This window comes from Cyanistes caeruleus, chromosome 11 (genome assembly GCF_971803275.1).
Source record: "Cyanistes caeruleus chromosome 11, bCyaCae1.hap1.1, whole genome shotgun sequence".
In the NCBI taxonomy this organism is placed as follows: domain Eukaryota; kingdom Metazoa; phylum Chordata; class Aves; order Passeriformes; family Paridae; genus Cyanistes; species Cyanistes caeruleus.
The window spans coordinates 1266408-1288779 of record NC_141711.1 but is presented as its reverse complement, the minus strand read 5'-3'; the positions used below and the strand labels follow the sequence as shown (position 1 = coordinate 1288779).

At 46.2% G+C, this 22372-nt stretch overlaps 1 long non-coding RNA gene across 1 annotated transcript; it reads left to right on the top strand.

The window, feature by feature from the left end:
- Positions 1-7581: 7581 nt before the first annotated feature.
- LOC147650935 (uncharacterized) lies at positions 7582-8898 on the top strand. Its single transcript, XR_015274945.1, has 2 exons — positions 7582-7724; positions 8215-8898. It is a non-coding gene; the product is annotated as an uncharacterized LOC147650935 (long non-coding RNA).
- The last annotated feature ends 13474 nt before the right edge of the window (positions 8899-22372 follow it).

Below are 22372 nucleotides of genomic sequence, written 5' to 3'. Positions count from 1 at the left end.
TTATCAGCCAGGAGATTTCCATGGGGGTGCAGCAGCTGTTGGGATATGGGCTCCAAGGCCACCCCAATAACGTGGTTTGGTTTGCTCCTCTCCTGAGTCCTTCAGGCTCAGCCTTCTCCTTCTTGTGTCCCTGGGGCTTTCCCTCCTCCTCTGAGCCCTCTGTGCCCTGCTCACCTCCCCAAATCCAGGACACACCTTTTCCCATGCTCTTTACCTCAGATTAAATTCCCATTATTATTTAATTACCTTTCTACCCGTCAGACCCCTTTTTTTGTAGGGTTTGGAGGGTTCAGAGCGGATCAGTGCCACAGGTGGGTGAGAAATGTGGGCTGAAATGTCAAACATCCTTGAAAACATAACCTTTGAACCCCCAGTGCTAAAGAATTCCTGCCACAGTGTTCTGTACAACCTGCTGATGCCAGGGGCACTGAGAGGCCCCTCTGCAAGGGTTAGTCAGGGTAGAGCCAAAGTGCATGAAAATGTTTTGGAAAGAGCTGCAAAACACAACAATCTGATTTCTGAATCAGCGGAAATGGAAGCGATAGGCCGTGTTTTCCCTGAGAAATATCATAACTGTCAGGGAACAGAATTGTCTTTTGATTGTAGCAATATGCATTGAAAAATCACTGCTAGGGAAGTTAATCTCCTCAAGGCTATGAGATATTCTTTTGGCAGAGGATGCACTTGTGAAAGTTGTGCTTTTGTTGGGTTTTTTTTCCCCCCACATGTAAATTATTGAAGAGTGAAATGAAATGCCAGAGATCCAGGTGTCCTGGTGAGGTGTTCCTCCAGGAGAGGGGGCAGGCTGGGCAGGACCCCTCTGCTGCTCCCTGCAAATCCTTGGGTCTGGGAGCTTGTTTGCATCCTGTTCTCTCCGCTCTGGAGCATCAGGAGGTGCCTGGTGTTGGACAGACTGACCTGTGTGGCTTCTCCTGCAGGACTCCTCTGGAGGGCTTCAAAAGCACTTGTGGCAGCGCTGGGGGTGCCTGGAACTGATGTTCTAGCTGTTTTTAATAGAAATGACTTATTTATACGCTTGGTTTGTTCCTCACTCTGTGTTTTAGGAGGCTGTTACCCCTGAGCTGCCTCTTAACCAGCTGAACTCTGAGAAATGCTGTTCCCCTGGCCTGGGAGGGCTCTTCCAGCCTCAGTGATTATCCAGAGACCAGGAGCTCTCCCCCTCAGGGTGGTGGGTGAAGTCCTGCAGCATTTTGTTTAGCTGGGTTTGTTTTTTGGAGGCCAAGGCAGAGCCCAGGATGTCCCAGCCCACAGGAGAGGCAGAGCCATGGGATTTGTCCCCTCCCAGCCCTGCTGCCACCTTCCCCTGGCCTGGGGAAAGGCTCCAATATTCCATTGTGGGCATCACTGGCCGAGCCAGAACGGACTGGTTGATATTCAACATGGAAATTGGATTTCCAAGTACCTTCAGGAGAGCTCCAAGGAGGCAGCTGGGCTGATGGGGAGATTATTCTGTGATATCAGTGCATGATGGAGCTAATGAATTAGATCCAACCACCTACGGTGAAATCTGTTTGCTGCGTACAAAAATGAACAGGAAAATGAGGTTTTTATTAAAAATATCTATTTTTTTCCTTCAGCCAGAATATGTACTACATCAATATATCACCCATACAGTTGTGAAGGTAATGCTGTTACACCACAGACATTTCATCTAAATAACAAAGTTAATATTGAAATATTATTTTTACCAATGACAGGGTGTTTTTTAACAGCCCATTGACATCAAATGATGTGAACAACATCCACTCCAGCTCCATTTTTCACCTCTTCAGGCAGGTGGGAAAGTGTCAGCCTTCCCTTCAGGCACCATCTCTCCTCCCCAGACAGGGATGGGCCACCAGGTGCCCTCTCCTGCATCCCCCTTTGCTGGGTGTCAGGAATGCAGGGGGATCCTGGCAGTGGCATTAAACCTCTGGCTGGGCTTCAGAAATGGGAAATTAAATATTTTACAGCAGCTGAGGCCTTTGTGTGTTGCTGGTGGGGCAGGAGCTGGGCTGGATGCAGGGCAGCTGAAATGTTGAAGTGGAATCCACACATCTGGCTGAAGCTGGGGAATACAAACAGGGTTGGCTGGGATGAGATTTGCCCTACAGCCATCCACAATTAAACTCCCACTCCTGAAATACCCCCTGGAATGAAGGCAGTGATGGTGGGAGCACAGTACAGAGCACACCCAGCAACCCCAAAGGGATTCCAGGTGTTGACATCAGAGCTTGAGCTCTACCAGGAATGTTTCCTTTGCAATCAGCAGTGTTGGAGGAATTGAAGGCTGAGAGAACAAGGCAAGCAATGGAATTAATTTTTTTTATAAGAGGGAATGCAGGGTGCAAAAATCCTTCTGTTAATGGCATCTCAACAAAATTTCATTTGCTTATAGTATATTTTACTGGAATAATCAATTCCTGCTTTTTACCAGGTGTGTTTATTTTCCTCAGTCTCAGTGAGAGAACAGTGACCCAAAACATCTGGATGTGAACAATTGTTTTCCTAAACAGTTCTCCTGTGAGCCTTTACGGTGTGATCAGAGGTATTTATGTTGTATTTTATAAATAAACAGCTGTGTGGGACACTTGGTTTCTGTGTTTGGTTGTGCCATGAGGAGAAAAGGAATTGTTCTGCTGTCAAGGACTTATTTCCTGGGCAGATTTTACATTAACATGACAATACCAACAAACATTGTCAGCTCACAATTGTCTCTTTTTGGCAATTGTTCAAGGGGGATATTAATGGAGATTTGGGTGCTTGTCCCAAAATGTGCTGGGGAGCTTATTTTTAATAGAAATAACCTATTTCTATGCTTACTTTATCACTCTGTATTGTAGGAGACTGTTCCCCTTGAGTTGCATTTTATTCAGCTGAACTCTGAGGAAATTCCTGTTCCCCTGGGCTCCAGCCAGGTGAGAATTCTCCTGTCTCAGGGTTATTCCCTCAGGAACATCTCCTGACAGCTTTTCCAGGTCTCCCTCTTGGTGGTGTTGTACAGAGGTGCCAAATGGGCTTTGCTGGAGGCTGGACCAGGGCTGGGGCCAAAGCTCAGCGTGGCCTCCAGCAGGACATGTCCCCCTGAGAAGGCGTCCTGTCCTCCTCCTCATCACTGCCCAGCACAAGGTGTGGATGGAAGGAGCCTTCAGAAGGTTTTTAGTCCCCTCAGCAGTGCAGTTTGTTTCCTGGGATGCTCGGTGGCTGTGCAGCAGCACAAGGCTTCCTCCCTAATTAACCTGGGCTGCAGGAGATTTGCCTTTCTCTCTCCCCAGGCAGGATCTGAGACCCCAGCTCCTCTCTGCCAAGGAAAGGTGTGCAAGAGGGGGTGCAAAACAGCCAGACAAGCCTGACACTTATTAAAATTCCAGGGGAGGCTTGGTGGAACAAGCTTTTGATCAGATACAATCTATTCTCAAGCTCAGTCTAATATCCCTGGATGGCAGCTTTTCCTTACATCTCTTTGGGTTTTTTTTTCCCCCTCTCTTATTTTATCAGGCAGTTTTCTCATAAACTTTCTCCTTTCTCCCTGCAGGATCTTAAACATGGAGAGGTTTTTTTGTTTTTTTTTTTATAGTGATGATCTTAGATAGGGAGCTGGGGGAGCAGCTGTGCCAGAGGAGGAATTTTAACCCATCCTGGAGCTCAGCCTGCAGCAGCACTGTCCCTGCTGCCTCCCATGGATGCCCTGCCTGCAAATCCTGGAGGTGCAAAACCTTTCCACCTCCCAGAGGTCTCCAAACCTTTGCTTTGCAGCTTTACCACAACCAGTTGGAGTTGACAGTCTCCAAAGCAGGATGTGATTTTTGCCTGGTGTGTGAAGTTTATCCAACATCCCTGCCTGGTGTTCCATCCAGCTGCTCCTCCTGACCCAAAGGTGCTGCTGCATCCAGAGGCACAGGTTGGTGGGAACGTGGACAAGCGTGTGGCTGCCATGGAAACAGCCTGAAATTGGGAAATCAATTAAAGCTGAAAAAAAAGTGCTATCACTTCAGCAGGCTAAATGCCTTTCTGTATCTTTTCAGTCTCTGTAGCTTCTCCATTTTGACTTGCAGGTAATTGAAGTTTTAATTTGTTACTGTGTATCAGGTTAATGAAAGCAGCTGTAAATGAACTGGATTCCCTGGTGTCCCCACGGTGAGTGTGTGCAGCAATGGAGAGCTCCAGCTGCTTTGGGAGGAGCTGCACAATCCCCTTCCTGTCTGCCTGAATTCCTGGAAAATTCCTGGAGGGCTGACTTTGGAAATGAACCTGGGAAAAATGCTCATTATCAGGCAGGGAAAGGGGCATCCAGGACCTGTAAATGGCTCAGGCAGGCTGCAGAACAGTTTGAGATTAAAAAAAAAGGGGGAATTTTCTATTTCTGCTGATTTCAGGGAAGGAAGAATGTGCTGAGCAATGGCAATAATTGGCTGTAAGCAGGCAGTGTTTGCTTTATGAACTGCCTGGGTGTGGAACACAGGGAGCCCAGGCTGGGATTACTCTGGAACAGCTCCCTGGTTATCCTTTTTTCAGGTTAATAAACCCACTGGCAGATATTCCTGTTTCAAAGAGCAGTTTTAAGTTCCTCCAGGAGCTTGAATGGCTACAAGCCCTGCAGGTACTGGAGGGCACGTCCAGGTGTGATTGTGGCATTCAAATCTTAGCCAGAAGTTGCTGCTTTTTGGCTTCTTTATTTGGAATTCAGAGTGAGATTTTCAGCTGCCCAGGGAGCTCAAGTTCCACTGAAAATGGATGGAACTTTTACACTTCTAATGACTGAAACACCCTGAGAAATCCCATCCTTAGGGCTCTAAATGACTCCCATTTTCAGAAGTACTTGGTGGCTGTCACTGGGTTTTCCAGCTCCTCACTTTTACCTGGGCCTTTCTAACTCTGCTACCTTAAAGATGAGGAGGGTTCTGGGAGCTTAGGGCACACCTTTAGGGGGATTCAATTATGTTTTTAAAACACTTGATAAAAACCTAGAGCATAAAGATGAAACTTTGCATTATTCCCTCATCCCTCTTTGTCAAGGCCTCAATTTCCTGTTTGATTTCCAGGATCTAAATAAATCAGCATGTTTGCCTGCCTTGCCCAATGTCTAATTAAATATGGAGATTGCAGATATGCTTGAACTGAACAACGAATACTTGATATATTTTCACTGACATCTGGAGTTATAATGAAATTATTTATTACTCCCAAATTAGAAGCATTAGAAGAAGTCACAGTGCAAGTGCTGGCTACCAGCTGCTTGTGTCTGCATCTCACTTTTTTATGCCATCACCTTCCCTCTTTGGTCAGGACCTGCTCTGAGAAGATGATGCTGCCCATGTGAGACTTTTCTTTCTTGACCAAACCTTTTTCAGAGAGAGCAATGCCTCAGGGGGTGGCTGAGCTTTCATCTCTCACATTTCTGGTTCCAGTAGTTGAACTCAATCTGAGGCTTGAAATGCCACACTACAAATAACATTTGGGGCTGCTGCAGCTCTTCTCTTGCCTAAGTTTTAACTTTGGCCGAGTTCCACAAAGTTAATTTAACATCAGTATCTTGTTTGATATTTTTTTCAGGAATATTTTTCAAGTGTTCCGAAAGTTTAGGAAGTGTGTGGATATGCCATAAATGAAGTTCTTGCTGAGGTGATTATGGTGACATGATAAACTTGGTCATAAATCCCAATTTACCCTCATGGCAATGAGGTCACCAGGACAGAGGGTTGGCACCAGGGGCTCTTTAAGGTCCCTTCCATCCCAAGCTTTTCTGTGGTTCTGAATCCAAACACTGATGAGAAAAGTGTTATTTGCAATATTTACTGGATAGTTGACAAATGAGATTAAGAAAAAGACCTTTTTAATTTAGTTAAAATCCATATAAAGGGTGGAATTTATTAGTGAGAAACAACCCTTGTCATCTTTGCTTTGGGTTTCCCCATGATCTGGCATAAAAATTATGTGTTATGTAAATGTTTATACCTTGGTGGATCTCGTTAAGCCATTTAAAGTTAAGTAATGTTTGCCTGTTTCAAAACTTCAATTAGCATTTAACAAGAAAGCAACAGTCTAGCCAATTAGAGATTTCAGCAATAACACACACTCACTTCCATTTTCTAGCAATTAATTGATAAGTAGTTTACTGTGGGCTAATAATTAAAAGAGAAAACATTGTGAGCAAATTGAAAGCATTAATGCAAATGAGTTCTGCATTTCTTCTTTTCAGACTGGCTGACCACGGTATCTAATCTGCTGTGAACAGAGGAGGGCTGAATTATCCCAAATATCCACTCGGGCTGGCTCACCAGCCCTTAAAGAGACATTGGGAGCTTTGGGGGAGCTTTTGCTTTGCTGAGGGAGCGGAGCTGGGATGTGCTGTGGAGGGATGGATGGCAGTGGGCTCCTCTCCTTGTGCTTGGGATCAGAGCAGGGGGAAGAAATCTTGTGCTGCACTCACCTGGGTCATTCCCAAAGGGAAAATCCCAGCTGTGCCTGAATCCAGGCAGTCACAGTTCTGAGCAGCAGAACGGGAATGCAGCAGTGTGGGATGGGCTGGGCTCTGGGAATGGGAATGGGCTCCTCCTTGTGCTTGGGACCAAGGCAGGGCACAGACACTGGTGCTGCTGGGGCTCTGCACCCACCTGTCTCACCTGGGTCATTCCCAAAGGGAAAATCCCAGCTGTGCCTGAATCCAGGTGGTCGCGGTTCTGAGCAGTGGAGCGGGAATGTGGCAGTGTGGGATGGGCTGGGCTCTGGGAATGGGAATGGGAATGGGCTCGGGCTCCTCCTTGTGCTTGGGGCCAGGACACAGACACTGGTGCTGCTGTGGCTCTGAACCCACCCATCTCACCTGGGTCATTCCCAAGGGAAATCTCCCCTGGGCCTGAATCCAAGCGCTCACAGCTCCGATGAGCTGGCCCAGCTCTCGCTGCTGTGACCACGACAAGAGCAATGGAATGTTTAACAAAGAAGGATCTGAGTTGGCAAAATCACTTGGTGCATTCTGGCGGTGGAAATTGAAGGCATTTTTCTCCGGAACGCGGCGGTGATCACTGGGAATAGCTCCTTACAAACAGGAAATATCCCCGGCTCCCGCACTCGAGGTGCAGCAATCTCACTGGATGGAGCAAAAGGTCTCATTTTGTCTCGGAGTTCGCTCATTTATGAGCTCTTCCTCATCTGGATGGGCAGCGAGGTGAAATTGCCTGAGCTCTATTAAGCTTTAAACACGAGCCATCCATCCCAGTAAAAGACTCCTCAAGAGCTTGTGCTTCTCAGTTCTGCTCCTGCCCGTTCCCAGCCTGCCACGTCCGTGTGCAGGGAATAAACCCAGACCATTTCCATCGCTTTTCCAGCATGATGGAGCTGTAAAACTGGGAGGTGGTACCAGCAGGACCCTCCCCCCTGCGAGACTCCTGTTTGTTTGCCTTCTCTAAATTAGGAACTGCTGGTTTTCCAGTGGGAACTCAATCTATGGGACCTCCTGGCAGTTCCTGAAATAATTTACATTGGGAAAGACCTTTAATTGGAACAAGAATTGCCCAAAATACTCCTTTGTGTTTGAATTTTAATGTACTGTGTTCAATATATTGTGTTTTCCCTCACTAGACTAGAGAGATGATGGAGAACTGAGGATTCCAGCTCTGTGAAATTCCAAGTTCAAGACTTGAAATGGATCCTTCTGCTTTCCCTGGGAACAGGGCCTTGGGAGAGGAGCTGAGGAGCAGCCCTGGACGTGCCCATGGCCTCCTGTGAGTGACCAGCCGCTGGTTCCCCCTCCCCTGGGGCTGGGCTCCCTTTTCCTGGCTGTTTTATTCCCAGGGAATCCAGCTTTTCTCTCGCTTGCTGTAAATACAATTTCTCCAAAGGCTGCTGTAGCCATTCCCAGATGAGCTGAGGGATGACCTGTCCCTTCCCAGTTATTTAATAACCAGCATTTACTGGGACCCCCAGTAACAGTCTCTGTCCCTCCCTGAAATGCTTTCTGAGCTGAACACCAGCTTGGACATTTTGGGATATTTCGTGTCAAAGAAATATGGTAGAATTACACAATAAGTATTGGTTCCCATTTATCACTGCTTCATAATACTTTTTTATTAAACTTTATTTAATCCTTGCTTTCCAACTCATTCCGTTGTCTCCGGCTGTGGCAGACTTTGGTGATTTATTATGTCCTGTTAATAGATATACATTTGGAGTTCCAGAGGGGAGAGCCATATTAGTTCCTTCAATCTTTTCCAGTGCCCAGAGAGGATTACTTTGGGAAACACTTGCCTGAAAACCCTTCCTGAAGCTCATTTCCAGCTGGAAGTAACTCCAGTGGTGGGTTCAAAGCAACCTGAGCCAGGGTTTGAAGAAAAGGTTCCTGTTTGGGAGTCTGGATAAGTGGAGATTTTAGAATAATTTGTTTTTTCTTCCTCCAGAATGTCATGTCCCATAGGATCTGGGGTTATGGGGTTGTTTTACGTGGAAATAAGGGCAAAGCAAACCTCATCATTACAGTTTTCCCCTCCTTCCCAGCAGCTGTTGGGAACACAAATATTATCCTGCTGTATATGCACAGCTATAATTTGAAATTATAAATAGTGCCTAATTTTACTGGTATTTACTCCACAGACATAAATAGAGCTCAAATGAACTGGAAAATAAAAATAAAAGAACGCTTCTCTCTCGTGGAGATGTCAGTGCTAGCTTGAATTTATTTTGATCTGATTAAGTATCGCATATAATTTTTCATCACACTGTATATTTAACAAAATCAGTCTGTGATTTAATATTTAGAAGAAAAACAGTGACAAATATAAATGCTATTTATTAAGCAGCAAACAAGCATGGCCAGTCACCAAAAGGGTTGATTTTTATAGTGAGTGAATGTCAAAGTAATATAAATAATATGGATATATCAGGTAAAAATGGATTTTTTTTTATGGGCAGACTGAAAATTCCTAAATTTGGCAAAACAATTATTAGCCATAATGCTTAGGAAACAATTTATTCAAGAAGTAGAGGTTCTTATTTGGGAGTTTTGTGATATTTTCTGCTTTTATTCCTTTGCTATTTATGATTTATTCAGATGTCCCTTCAGAGCTGTCCCCTCTGTGGAGTGAAAGGCTGTTGTGCCATTGCCATGTGCAGTGGGGAACCCCTCCAAAAATCACCTGTGTTGGATTCATTTATTGATGTCAAAGCCCCTGAATGCTTTTTTCTCTTTTATTTTAAACGTGCTCGTTTCTCCTGGAGGCATAACTGAGATTTGTGATTGTCATCACCCAGAGTGCAGCGTTTTCAAACCCAAAACACGTCCTCCAAATCATTTCAGGGAGCAACTGAGACAATTTGTTAATGAGCTGATGTCTGGAGTGGCTCCTCATATCGAGTAGCACCCTAGAGCATGGAAATTTTCTTTATTCCTGGCTGTTAATAAGTTATTATTCCCCCATTATCATCACTATTATTTATTAATGGCTGTTCCAGTGCTTTGGTCATGCTCATCATCCCCCTTTCCAACTGCAATTCTGGGATGTTGCTGCTGTCCCACTTTCCCTCGGTGCCTGCGTGATTCTCCTGCAAAGACACCCAGAGGTTACTCTGCTGCAGTCCAGGGAAAATCCTGACTTTGGTCCTGGAAACTTCTGGGGAGAGAACTTTCCTGGTCTGTTGGGAAGTTGGAGCTGCTCCTTAAATCCCAAAGAGCTGCTGAAACCTCGGAATCATCCAGAACGATGTTGGAGCTCCTGGAGCTGTCCATGGTCCTGCTGGGAAGAAATGGCACTGGGCTCTTCCAGGCTCCTGGAGAGAGGGGGACGCTGAAATATGGAGGGGATGAAGGTCTTTTTTTCTTTTCTGTTTTTAATCTCTCAGGAAATGTTTGATCAGCTCCTGCCCCTCTCTGTGTGTTGGTTAAGGTGTGTCCTGCTCCAGGTTTTAGGAAGGCAGCACTTGGAGCTGATAGGCTGAAGGAGCTTTGCTCCAGCCCCAGGGCTCAGGGTGCTGCCTGTGGCTCAGACGAGGGGGAATTGCTGCCCTGGCATCACCTTCCTTGGTGTCTCCAGGATTTCTCCTCTCCTTCCAGCAGAGTGCATTGCAGCAGTGCTGTTCAGCTCTCCTCGCCCTGCTCTCCTTGTTTTGCTCAGTGCGCCCTTCTTGGTTTCATTTTATTTTCATTTATTCATTTTAAATTTTTGGCAGATTTCTTTCAGGAAAATGTTCACCAAACACATGAAGAGTGGTGGGCCTGTCCTGCCCACAAGATGTGCAAAGGCCCAGCTGAGATGTGATGAGCAGGATCTATCTCAGCCAGAGCCTCCTGCTCTCCACCTGTGGGAGCCGTTTCTCACAGTGGCTGTGCCCAGGGATGGGGGAGAAGGGGGCAGGATGTGGGGGCTGCTCCCAGAGCTCCTCTGCTTCCAGCAGAGTGCTGATGGACAAATCAAAGTGTCCCAAACGTGGTGAGTTCCTGTTTACATTTACGACAATTCCCCACTCTGTTTTCTGTGGGAAATTCACTCAGTAACTCAAAGCATTTGGTGAAACTCAAGTTTCCACATGAACAGAGCTCCAGGGGGGGCTATGCCCTCCTGCCCAGCCTGGGATGCCATCACTCTGCCTTTCCAACCAGAAATATTCGTTTAAATAGTTTGATTTGTCTCTGCTGACTCACAGCTTAATGGGATTTTAAATCTGTTTGTCTCAGTGCCTCGTTCCAGTCTCTGGGTGTTCCCTGGGACAAACTCCAGCATCTCCCAGGACATCCAACCCAAAGGGCAGGTCAAGGTGCAGGGACATGGAAGAATCCAGCCGAGGATCGCAGAGGGGAGCAAGAGCACGGACAGGAGGAGAGGAGCACGGATGGTTCATGCTCTGCAGGAACCTTTACAAGGCAGGAGATCTTCTCCCAGTTTTTTTCCACTTGACTGCACTGTTTTTTTTATGGAGGGGAAAAAACCCAAGTACTTTTTTATGTACTGTGTTATTTTTTTAATAGCTCAACATTTGCTGGATCTTTGCAGTGTTCAAGGCCTCATGAATTTTTAAAAAAACCCAACTGACAACACAAACAGAACATGTTTGTACCCTGGGGGACCTTTCCTGCCTTTTCTCACTCTTCTGTGAGCTCCTTGGGGTCACGGCTCCTCCTGCAAGGCTGGAGCGCTCCCTAGAAATCCCTGGCACTTGTCCTTGGAGCTGTCACAGGAGCGTGGCACCTCTGGCCCTGCTGATGTGAAAACTCAACGTGGAGTACTCAGGACTTGCCAGCAAAGCTGGGCTTTATTGGGGGCCACTGAGGGACACCCCAAGGCACTGCCAAGTGAACAGCAGCAAGGATTGTTCTTCCCATTAACCAACCTTGGTTCCAGTAACAATTTTGGTGGTTTCCTACAAGGAAACTTGGCTTCAAAGGAGTTGCTGATCTGCCCAAAGTGTTTTATGTTGTGTGAGGCCCTGGCACAGAATTCCCAGAGCAGCTGGGGCTGCCCCTGGATCCCTGGCAGTGCCCAAGGCCAGGCTGGACACTGGGGCTGGAGCAGCTGGGACAGTGGGAGGTGTCCCTGCCATGGCTGGGGGACACTGGGGGGGGTCTGAGCTTCTGACAATTCAAAGTTCTCCAAGGTTATAGCTGCACCAGGCAGCTCCAAGGCCTCTCCTTTCCCTGAAACAGCTCCCAATATTTCTGCCTTATATTAGCATTCTTTACTGGAGAACATTTTCTCTTTTCAGCAGTCTTTCTGATGTGTTTTTTTATTTCATTCCCTTCTGGTCCATTTTGTGAGAAAATTGAAGCACATTTCAGGACAGGTTGTTTTGACAGAAGGGAAATAACCCTTTTCTTCCCTGGTGGAAGCAGCACTGTCCAAATTGGTGAGATTCTTTCCCTCCCAGACATTTCTACATTCCTGGAAGAGAAGCTGGGCAGTCATTCTCTTGCCACATGGAAAATGAGAGTTCTGGTGTTGGATTTTAAAGTGAGAACAGGATGCAGATGCCTACACGTTATGGGAAACCAGTATTGCAAAATCTGCTACAAAGAGCTCCTTGGGAAAAACTGCCCATGGTAAGGGACAGGCACTTTTCATCTCATTTTCAGAATTTATAGGAAATCTGTTGTCTGCCTTAACAGGCTTCTTGCAATACATGCTGGTGCTAGAGGGAGGGTGTAGGCAGTAGGAGGGACTGAGTGAGAGGTGCTTTGAAATGCAGCATCTCAGGTTCTCTTTGGGTCTCTGGATCTTCAGAGGTTGTCATCTTCTGAGCCACATTCCTGAGGTGGAATTCAGAGGGTGCTGGCACTGCCCAGGCTGTGCAATGGGCACATCCCCAGGGCTGCCAGAGCTCTTGGATAATTGGGGGTGTTGGGGTGTCTGTGCAGGGCCAGGGGCTGGACTGGATATTCCTGTGGGTCCCTTCCAGCTCAGGACATTCTGTGATTCCAAACCTTTTCCAGTTCTCCCTGCATTAGTAATGTTCTACAGGAAAGAGTAAAGTACTGCGCCCATTTTAGGTGAGGTGATTGTTTTCCCCTAAATATCCCCAAGTCTCATACCAGGCACTGCACAAACCCTGTCCCTGGAGCAGCAGCAGGTCCTGTCTCAGGGTGTGTGGCTGTGCCTCACTCCTGTCCCGGTGCCAGTGTCCCCAGGTGTGGCACAAAGCTGCTGCTGTTCCACTCCAGGAGCTCTGTGCTCCTCGTTTCCCTGGAGCCACATGCCAAGAGCAGCAGGTAGGACTGGAGAGTTCTCATTCTTAAGCATTTTAATCCTACAGGCTAGAAACTCCTTGGTATAGCAAAATCCAGGAAAAATACAGCTTTTATGGCCCTTAAATCAAAGATTCCTGACAAGCTAATAATGGGCTCCGGTGCTCTTGGTGACAAGGATTTTGCAGTGGCAGCGTTAGGAATTGCCTTTGTCATTGCTCCTGGCTGGACACGGGCTGGGTTATGGATGGATCCTTCCCAGGGCAGTGCAGAGCAGCAGGAGCAGGAATGCTGGCTAAAGAAATCCAGGCTCCACGCTGGGCTGGAGCTGGGAGTGTGGAGCCCTGGGCAGGCTAATGCCAGGGCAGAACATGGCACCAGAGTCGAGTAGCAGCTCATTACCACAAGGGCTTTGTCTCTGTGGTGAGACTGAGTGTCTCGTTAGGGACTTCTGGATTAGGTTCTTTTTCCCTTTCAACTGAAGATTGACGAGAGGGAGGCAGTTTTCTCTTGTTCGGGCTCAGTTGTTTATTCTTTTCTTATCAGAATTTCAAGGTACAAGGAGCTGTGTGCACTATGATAGAAAAGGGTAAAATGGATAACAAAGATCCTCTTCAAGGTCTTTTTCATGTCCATTTACCCAATTAACAGATGCCAACTAAATTATTTTTCTTAGTGACCCAATGACCCACCACCTCTGTGCTGCACTGTGACATCTTTTACCCAATCACTTACTACCACCCAAAAACCCCTCGGAGAAGAACATGAAGAAGAAAGAAGGACAAGAGACAACACCCTAAATCCTCATCTTGTCTCTTGTTCTCTAAACTACTTTTTCACCCAGTGATTTAAAAAACTTTCTAATCTACACACTTACACTTTTCCTCTCTAACATTTGTTCTCATGTATCACCATGAAAACACGCTCATGAATTTCATATTATATGAAATTCAGTATTTCTTTGAATCCTAGAACTAAGTATTAGAAACAAGGGCACACACTCAGTATGTCAGCCTCCAACAACTGAGGATTTCCTCCTTGCCAGGACTAATTGTTGAGTGTTTCAATAAATATTTGCTCTGCAGAAGGGAAAGGGTCAGGATCAGCTCTTCAGGGAGATGTTCTGCTAGGAAGCTGCTTTAATAGGCTCCCTTGTATTTTTGAGGCTTCATAAGGAAAGCTTGTGGATATTCCAGCCTTGATCTTAGAAACTGCTTTTTAGTATTTTTTGCCATGACATTATTTGCGTGCTGGAAATTCTGTGTGCTCTGCTGGACTGAGGCAATGGGCTCTTGCTGGGGAGAATAAACCCCTTTCCCTTCTAAGTTGTTTTGATCAGCTTTCAAAGAGAACCTTGGTGAAAATCTCTTCAATCTTCCCTGGCTGGGAAACAAACAAACATATATTTAGAATATATAGAAGAGGGTGAAGGGAGGGGAGGTGCAGAATTTGCATTTTGGCCCAGGCTCTGTGTGGGAAGGGCCATGTGTGGATGGGGAGGAGTGAGAAAGTTCCTGAGCCAGGTGTGTTTTCCAGGCCAACTTTGGAAAGTCTCCCAAGCAAACTTGTTTATCCCATCCCATTGTATTTCTATTTCAGTGTGCACTGGAGGTGACGTCAGGTATACATCAAGTAAATGGCTCAGGAGAAGGAAACTGTCAGGCAGCCATAAATTAAAGAGAGTTATGGCCGAGTTTATGGGTTCTTCAACTCTTAATACACCTTGCAGCTTTAGCATAGCAGTTGAGCTCACAGTGAGACAACAGTTGACAGGATTATATTTTATTTTAAGAAGTTTATATTTTAAGAAGCCCATTTGCTGCTTTCTTCCTCTCCTACTTCAGTTTTTGTCTTGGAAACAAATGATTATGGAACTTGGGCTTCCTTGTCACTGTCTGAAGTGCCCCCTCAGGTCACTTTTTTTTTTGGTCTTCCCTCTTTTCCTGCACATTTTGGGGCACCTGGCCCAGAAGATGAAGTGTGGGGTTTTGTGGGGCTGGGCTTTGCCTCTCCCGTGTACCTGCAGGGTCAGGAAGGCATGGAACAGCTCAGAGCTGAGGTTAAATGTGTGTTCTGTGGCACCTCCATGGGATATGCATATATAAATATCTAAATGGCTTCATGATATATTCAAAAATAGATGCCTATAAATACCTTCATTTTTATATCTGCATAGCTTGAGGGAGGCGGTTCTGCCCCTGTGCTGCACCTTTCCATCCTTCCTGGGGAGGAGGGGGGAGCAGGACAGAGCCCTGTCCCAGGTGCTGGAGGCTGCAGGTGTGCAGGGATGGCTCCCAGCCCACCCCTGTCTCCTGACAGCACAGATTTGGCATTCTGCTCTCATGGCAGGCTCCAGTTTAATTTTCCTGTGCTTTCAGCCACTTCTGACTCATTGGAACATCCTGAACAGCAGCAAAACTGGCTGAAAAAAAGGACAAACCTCAAGGACCGTGTGTGGTTATTTACCCCGGTTTGTGCTGGGGGCCCTGAAGAAATTCAGCTTTCCTTGTTTTCCTCCAGCCAGGTCAGCTCCTTGTCCCTGGCACAGGAAAGAGAGGGCAGACCTGGGGTGAAGCTGTGCTGAGGGATGTGCTGAGCACTGGGTGACCCCTGGGGACACAATTTAGCAGCTGATGTGGGCAGGTCTGCCCGTGGTTTTGCTGGTAGGTCTGCCAGAACCAGCAAAAAGCCTTTTTGCTGCTGCTTTTCTGTTCTGTGGAGCTCTGCTCCTCACTGCCAAGACGTGCAGACCATTTTTACAGAAATAGTTTTGACTATAACAATATCCTGTAGAACAGCAGGCTCTCGGGGGTAGAGAGAAAACAACATTTAAAATTAAAAAAAAAAAACCTGTATTCAAATAGAACAGTTCATGGTTTTCACATTCATTTTTAACAGAGCAGAAGGAAAACCCCATGAATTCACCTTTCTGTGTGTTCCTGCAAACTGGAGCTCCCCGTGCCTTGTTTATTAGCAATCCTCCCCACATTTTTGCAGGGTAAATCAGCTTGGATGAACCAAGAAAAGAACCAGGCAAACCCTCGGGGAGCTGGGGACAGGGGAGCTGAGCTGGGTCCTGCAGGATGGGCAGGATTTAGAGGCCCAGCTTTGGTCCAGGCCAGGGAAAGGTTCCCAGCTGTGGTTTGGGAGCAGACCCCAGTGTGTCCTCCCACGCTCAGGGCTGTGCCTTTCCCTGCTCTGGGCATTCCTGGGGTGCTGTGGGAGGATTTGGGAGCAGAGGAGCTGCAGGGAGGTCACTCCCTATGGAGAGGTGCCAGATCCTGAGCCAGGGCTCAGCTCTGGCTGCCCCAGCCAGCATTAGCTACAAGGCAGAGGTGCCTTCAATCCCAGCCCCTGGCACAGCTCCTGCTCCATTCCAGTCCTTCCAGAGGGTTCTGCCCACGCAGGGTCAGGGGCTGGCCCAGCCCTGCTCTCGGTGCCCTTACACTCATATTTTGTGCTGTAAATGATCTGTAACTAATTACCCAGAGCTGCTTTGGGTCACAGCTGGGAACTGAAGCAGGTCCCTGGTCGCAGTTGAAGCTTCTGAGCTGTGATAAAAGCAAGGAGCAGTGCAGGAGCAGAGAGCTGATCTTCCCTGTCAGGCTGGCTGGTGAGCTGTGTGTGCCAAGCCACCAGTGAGGGATGCTGCCAGTGTCCACAGGGGATCTGGAGTCAGGAGTGAGCCGGGAATGTGTTAGAGGCCTGTGGGTGCAGCTGGCTGGTTTCTGCAGAGAAAGCAGTGGGTGAAGTGTTAATTATCCCATTTTTATCTCCAGTAGCTAATGTTATTTGAAAAAAATAAAATCCTGTTAGGGGAAAAGAGCCTGAGGAGAGCAGGGTGTGATGTCCGTGTAATGTGTGGCCCAGCCCATCAGAGGGGAATGTTCTCGTTTGCAGCTGGCCAGGAGAGTGATCATTACCTGGCTGAGAGAAGGAGGAGCTGTTCCTTTACCCCTGAGCTTGAGGGAGGAGCTGAGCCCTTCCCTGCCTTGCTTTGCTGTTGGGTACAAATAAAAACTGAATTAACAGCAGAACCCTCCCCACCAGCTCCCATTTGTGAGGATGTCTCTGTCAGCTCCTCTGTAAATCAGTAATTGTGTGCTGGGAAATGGCAGAGACAAGTTCAGATACATTTGTTAGGTAGAGAGACCTCTCCAGGTGCTCCTCTGCTCTGCCATTACTGTAATACATGGTTTATTTTACCAGCTTGTGTATCTCACTGAGAAATGGATCTATCAATTTATGTAGGCATTGTAGTCCTCTTTCCATTCCTGTAATAGCTGCTGTATGTCAGCTCTTTATGTACTGCACTAAACTCTTTCTTTTTGTTCAGGAAATATTTTTGCCTTAAAACACAAGTTGCAGCTGATACAATTCTAGAAATGCCCCATTCTCTGGGAGCTTTCTTGGAGCAAAAAGCTCATTTTAGCGTAGGTTTTTTTGAGATGTCTCTAAAGGCAATTAAAAAAGCAAACCTTAAAATTCTGTGGAGTTCTGAGTGCCCACAGTAGGGGTTAAAGTGTTTTTTAGCTGTGCCTGGGGTTTTTCTGCTCTAGGAGTGTAATTGGCTGATTTTCTTGTCTACTCAGGTCTGATACTGATGGGTCTGAAACACCCAAGGATTTTTGGGATGTTCAGCCCTTGTGCCCCTCAGATTGACCACATTTCTCCCCTTGAATTTTTCCATTTAAAAATTTTCCAGGCCCATCCCAGCACAATTCTGGGATTTGTCTCATCTCTGAGACAGGCACAATTGTAGAAAAGTCTCCAGAAACTGAGCTAAAGACGTACAAAACTAAGGTCAAAAGGATTTTTGTGGAAAAGTGGGATCTTTGAGTACTTAAAGAGAGCCCTGAGAAAAGATGCTCTGCCCAAACTTTGTTTGTTGTCTGTCTAGACTTCACAGCCCTCGGGATGTTTTTGTTTCTGCATCTCTGAATTATGAATGGCCTTCACTTTTTCTACCTTCCAACTGAACACAAGAGCAGGAGGAACAAAGCAGGAAGAGTAATCCCGGTGGGAATGGGTAGAGCTGTGGCACTTTGGTGTGTGTGACAATCCAGCTAGGATGTCTCTATTGTCTCCACTGAGTTATCTCTAAGGAGGGGGAGTGCAGAATCCAGGCTGTCCATCCCTCTGGATGCATCCCTTCCCTCCAGCACCACTCTCCTGTGTCCTGGGAGCTGGGGAGGGTGTCCCAGTCCCCCTGTCTGTGTCACTGTGGAGGATCTCACACAGCCCCAATCCCAGGGAATGTCCTGGTCCCTGCTCTCCCCCCACGTGGGCCCTAAGCTCCTGGAGGAGACAATTCCTTATCCCTGAGCTGTCCCTCCATCAGACACAGTCTCTGCATTCTGGAGATGAGGATATCCGTGGGCAGCACGCAGTGCTTTGCCTGAGCCCAGGTGCTGCTCACTCTTCCCTTCTCCACCGAGGCTGGGACTCCATCCCAGAACACACCAAGTTTGTCAGCTCTGATTAACCTCCTGTCTCCTTCTTTAATCTCCCCTGGACAGTTTTGGGCTAAAAGATGTGCTTAACATCAAAGCAAGAGCACCACTGCACCAAGGCATTAAATCTCACAGAGCTCAGCAAGAGGAATGCAATCTTTTATCCCAGCTGGAACATTTCTAGGAGTGAAAACGTGCCCACCTTGTGATGCCTCTGCTCCAGCACCATCCCTGGGGAGCTGGCCAAGCTGGCTGGAGCATCACAAGAGGTCACTTTGGGTTTGGTGGAATGCACTGGGTGTCAAGTGGCCCTTGCAGGAACTCAAAGCAATTCCCAGGGAATCTCTTTGGAGGCTGCAGGTGATCCCAGGTGAGCAGGGCTGTGCTGACACAGCCCTTCCCCTCCACGGGCACTCGTGCCTTGCCCTGCTGCCCTTCTGCAATTCCCTGGCTGCTGCTGCTTCTTCCCTTCTGGAGAAACCTGCAGTTTCTGGGATGTTCCACTCTCCACGGTCCTTGGTTTGGGGTTTTCCCTGTTTCCCAGTAAATCCCTACAGTACCTGGGACCATCTTTGTCTCATTGGCTGTCCAAAAAGGGAGTGTGGTCCTTGGAAAGTGGGGAATGTGGAGTTGTTGGTGTTAGAACTGGGCCTGGAGATGAATCCCAGTGTCCCCCATGAGCCAGGAGTTGTATCCAGACACAGCTGTCCCAAAAAAAAAACCCTGGAGCTGCAGGAGGTGGGGAGAGGTTTGGAACAGGTAACAGCATGGGCTCAGGATTTACCTGGAATTAAAGGTGTGCCTCCAGGGAAATGGAGCAGTCTCTTACACCAATATTTATCTAGAGAAATCAATTTCTTCAGGAATGTGTGGAACTCAGAGCTGAGGGCTCCAAAGGCTTCAAATCTGTTTATAAATAATGGGGTTTTTTTATCTGAATTTAACTGATTTTATTTTTCTTTGAAATTAGGGGATGTTCACAAAGCCAAGCACAAAATAAGTATGAAAATTGTGGATATTTCACATGAAAATACCTGGAGATATTTTCTCAGTGTGGAAGTGATGCCATGAATGCTGTTCTGGAAAGTTCCTGCTCGCTTTCCATGGAGGATTTTGGCTGCTGTGCTCACGAGTAGATGGAGCTGCTTTGCCAGTTCATTCCAGGTTTTCATATGGCAATGAAAGAAATGTTTTGAATGAAAACATTCTCTGATGAGGCCTTAACTTCATTTGTATTGTTAACCAGAATTAAAATCTGCATTTTTATGCCGGCAAAGTCTCCACAGGTAAAACTTTAATGTACAACATATGGAATATATATTTTAATAATTCAGTGTAATTGTGATGGAAAAGAAATCATTGGTGCTGGTATTTGAGCCTTAATGAATATTGTGGTGCTTTTAATCACCTTGATCTCATTGGCATTTCAGCAGAGCTGGGTCTAGAAGAGGTGATTATAATATTTTAATATTACCATCAAATATTCATGAAGCAACAGCAGTAGTTAGTTCTTCCATATTACAACTTTGCTATTGTTTTAGTACTTACTCCATTCTGGAGATGGTTGGACTCATCATCTTAAAGGTTTTTTTCCAGTCTTAATAATTCCATGATTTATGACACCTTCCAAAGCATTTCCCTGATCCCTTCACTCAGTTCTGACAGGCCCAGTGACATCTGTGAATGAAGTTAATTTATATTTGAGTGTGGAGCACTCAAACAGCTCCTAAATAGTGAACAATTACTCAAGAAATACTCATGGTTAAATATAATAAATAAATATCTGGTTGTTTTAATCTTATTCTCAGAAACCAATTGTCCTTTAAGGCTCATGAAAAAAGTGTCTTGAAAAACTTCAAACACTTGGCATAAAAATATTTCACTGATGAAACAAAAATTAAATTACAATTTGGTTTTCTGGACTTTTTGTGCTCTACTGCAGGTGTAAGGAGCTCCTTAGTTTACATTCATACCTCTCATATTGTCTCTTGGCTTCAGAGATGATTTTGTTATTCAGAATGGCTCCAATCAATTCCTGATTTTACTGTCAGCCTGAAAAGAGCATGTCTGAACTTCAAAAAAAAGGAGTCAAGGGAGAAAATGAAGAAATAGATTCAAAAATAGATTCCTGCAGAGAGTATAATCAGGAGTAATTTTCTTTTTGCAGAAATACTGCAAAACAAACTCTGCTTGTTCTAAAGCAAGGGAAATATTGGAAGATCACTCTCTAGTGGTAGCAGCCAAATAGGTTTTTGAAAGTGCAGAGAGTCCACAGCAATTTTACATCAAATTCTGTGTTTTCCTCATAACAATTTACTCTTTGTTTTGCCCATATTTTCAGTCTGCCTTGCAGGGCTTGGTGGAGCAATTTTCCCTTAGACAGCAGTGGGATGGAGGTGAGTGTCAAAGGAAAGCTCCAGGGGAAGGTTTGATCTCCAGAGCGAGCTCAGCTCCCTGGGATCAGCTCCTGGAGAGGGATCTGACACCCCTGAGAGCCTGGGGCAGGAGCTCTGGGGGGGAGCAGCCTCACAGAACATCAAGGAGATGCTCTGAGCCTTTGCTTTGAAGCCATTGCTCTCAGATTTCATTAATTCATTCTATTACTTATTAATAAGGTGACCTCCCACGGGGAGGTGGATGGAAGATGTTTGTTGGGAGGTTCCTGTGGGACTGTGCTGTGTTTGCTGTCACTCTGGGGGGGTCAGCACTCCATCCCCTCCAAAGTTCCACTCCTGGCTGAAACCAGCCAAAGCTCCAGGGATCTTCAGCCACGTGGGATTTTTGTCGTATTTGCTGTGCCAGGTGCCTCCTTGGGGGGGTTTAACTGCTGTATTTGGCCTGTGAATTCTGCCTGGGTAGAGAGTGAAACTGAGAAAAGATCTTTTCTGACACAGCCCAGTCCCTGCCTGTCATTGCTCCTGGAAATTTAAAGGGAATCATCAAGAACTCCCAGTGCAATGAGAGATCTGCAGGAAACTCTGGCCATGGTTGGGCTGGGATGCCACAGGAGCTGGAGCTAGAAGGGAAAACCTGTTTCCTAAAAACAGAAGGATTTTTTCCAGGTATTAATTCAGAATTTAAACTGAATTATTTAAACCAGGTTGGTCGTGGTGAGGGGAAATTTAAGTCTGGGAGGAGATTTAGATTGAGCTAAAAGTTATTGCATTCATCAAACCAGCTCCAGCAGACTCGTTCTTAAAGGCACCAAATATAATTTTCAGAAGTGTTTATCTAATCATATCAACAGGATAAATGCTTGGGTACTTCTCAAAATACCACTGGGAACTTTGGGAAACATTTAGAGTGTCTGGAGCATGGATAGCTGTGTTTTTATGGTGATTAATATCGGGTTTCATACCACAGGAGCTGCTGGCACTGCTGATTTATCACAATGTCACATCCTTCTTGTACCCAGAATATTTAAGATTTGTGCCAGTGTCATTGTGGGCACCTCAGTTTGCAGCCTCATTTCAGATTCCCTTTGTCCACTGCCTGCCAGTGAAACATCTGCTGCTCATATGAAATGATTTAGTCACTTAATCACCCTGGAGCATTGATCTGTCCATAACCTCTTTCAGAATAAAGATTTCATGTCAATCTTGGAGGCTCTAGCAGGTACCTCCAGTCTGGTCTTGCTGCAGTTTAGCTAAGCTGTTAACACATTTTTATCTTTTGAGAGTACTTTTTGAATAAGAAAGGCAAGCAAAAACCATCTTTTATCTCTGTTGTCTTAACAAGTGTTTAACTTGCTGTTGAATATTTCGATAAAAAGGAGTCAAATATTATGTTGAGGACACTGGTCTGCTTTTAAGACCTCAGACTGAGTAAAGCAAGGTGGTCAAACACCCAGATCCTGACCATTTCTAAGCAGGGAGAGGATGAAGTAACAACATTCCCATTTCCCTCCTTTCCCCTGGAGCTGCTGCAGGTTTGGGATCAGGATGGTGCTCAGCCCTGGAATAAAAAAGGGTTTTGTGGAAGGCTCCAGTTAATCACTGGGATCTAGGGCACATTCTCCAGGCTCTGCAGCCTGGGACAATCACCTGCATTCATCTCTGTCTCTGAATAAGGTTTGGATGGCAGAATTGCTCTGCTGCCCTGGAATTGAGTTAACTTGACAGCCAGAGTTGCATTGTTATTGGCTGAATACCATTAATTTTGATGTGACATATTTCTTGCTAATGGGAACATTCATATTATCAGTATTTTCAAAAGGCAGCAGGAAGGAAAAAAGCTCTCCCACAACACTATC